Source organism: Palaemon carinicauda, chromosome 39 (genome assembly GCF_036898095.1).
Source record: "Palaemon carinicauda isolate YSFRI2023 chromosome 39, ASM3689809v2, whole genome shotgun sequence".
In the NCBI taxonomy this organism is placed as follows: domain Eukaryota; kingdom Metazoa; phylum Arthropoda; class Malacostraca; order Decapoda; family Palaemonidae; genus Palaemon; species Palaemon carinicauda.
The window spans coordinates 55,997,368-55,999,068 of record NC_090763.1 but is presented as its reverse complement, the minus strand read 5'-3'; the positions used below and the strand labels follow the sequence as shown (position 1 = coordinate 55,999,068).

The 1,701-nt window shown below is 35.5% G+C and overlaps 1 non-coding gene across 1 annotated transcript; it reads left to right on the top strand.

The window, feature by feature from the left end:
• Nucleotides 1–395: 395 nt before the first annotated feature.
• On the top strand, nt 396–468 carry TRNAR-UCU (transfer RNA arginine (anticodon UCU)). Its single transcript has one exon. It is a non-coding gene; the product is annotated as a tRNA-Arg (tRNA).
• The last annotated feature ends 1,233 nt before the right edge of the window (nt 469–1,701 follow it).

Below are 1,701 nucleotides of genomic sequence, written 5' to 3'. Positions count from 1 at the left end.
AAAAAATAAACATTTCTCAATCAGCAATTTCTTTTCATTTTTCACTTACGGTAGTAAATGTGAGGGGTAGTGGCTTGATGCGTGCATCACTCGTAAAAGGTGAAACAAACGTCTATTTTAAATATCATTGACCGTAGAAGTTTTGCAGACATAAATGAATGAGATATAAATAGCGCTTTCATGAGAAATTATCTAAGGATTTTACGTAAGTGAAAGGAAAACAAACTGTATCAGGGGGCAACGGAACCACAGGTTGTGTGAATCAATACCATCAGTGTTGTCTAACATGACACGTCTTACTGTAGGGGTTACACACCGTTAATTAATCTGTCATGATAATCCTTTTTTATCAATGATCTCTGGGCCATTAGATAGAATAATCAATTATTTTCACTGTCCTCATGGCGCAGTGGAAAGCGCGCTGGACTTCTAATCCAGAGGTCTCGGGTTCGAATCCCGATGGGGATGTTGATGTTATTATTGTTTCTGTATAAAAAATATTGTATTGTGACAGAATTCTGAGACGAGGAGTTAAAGGAAGACACGGCTTATCTGTCCCTGTCATTATGCAAAGCCAATGGATAATTTTATTTTAACTTCACTGATTTTAAGAACGACCTACTGAATTAGACATATTTTTATGTGAATAACTAAAACGAAATGTATACATGAAGATGATCTGTTCCATATATTTAACGATGAAATACAATTTGCTCTTTCCTTCTTGTATTGATTGCATGCGTGAGTTTTAAGGTAGCTGAGTTAAGCCTTCTTTTGTTTAAGTTTCTCCAACACTGCATGTTTTCTTGAAAGAGTGTTCAAAATAATAGTATTACTTTAATTTTCTTCTATACTTGATAAACTTACATGTACACACAAACGCACAAACTCAAATATATTTATATTTGTGTGTATAAATGTGAGTACAAAGGCTAAGGTGACTGAGATATGTAAATTTTGGGAGGAGTTGGCACATGTTTTGGTTGGAAAATTATATGAAGGGGTGAAAAACAGTTAATGAGTCAGATCAAGGATTGCCTATGTGAAACTGAGTGATGTAATACAGAAAGTTGTGAAGTTAAATGTATGTGGTTCAGGTATGGGAAAAAATGCTAGAGAATAAGAAAGTTTCCATGAGAGTCTGTCGAAGTACTAGGAAATGTGATCGCTCTATAGTCCATTTCTTTTAGCGAGACAGATTTGCACCGACTCGCAGTGGTGCCCTTTCAGCTCGGAAAAGTTTCCTGATCGCTGATTGGTTAGAATTATCTTGTCCAACCAATCAGCGATCAGGAAACTTTTCCGAGCTAAAAGGGCACCGCTGCGAGTCGGTGCAAATATGCCTCGCTAAAAGAAATGGACATTAGGTGATATTGATGTAAATATGGTTGAAAGAGAAAGAACAGGTGTAGCTGATAGCTATGGAGGGTCGTATGGAAGAATTTTCCCGGAACGGCTTGCTTTTGGCAATGCGTGGTTTCAAAAGAAGGTGTTTTTTAAATTAAGGATTGCAATAGTAAGGTAAAGATTTCGTCAGGGAATGTATACGCTGTAATGGTGTGAGGAGAAGTAACTGGAGATTTAGCTAATTAGTATCTATTTAAAGCGGAAGTGGTATACAATTCAGAAATTTGAATGAAAATAAAAATTCATAAGGAATAGGGTTTTTTTTTTTTTTTTTTTTTTTTTTTTTTTTTTTTT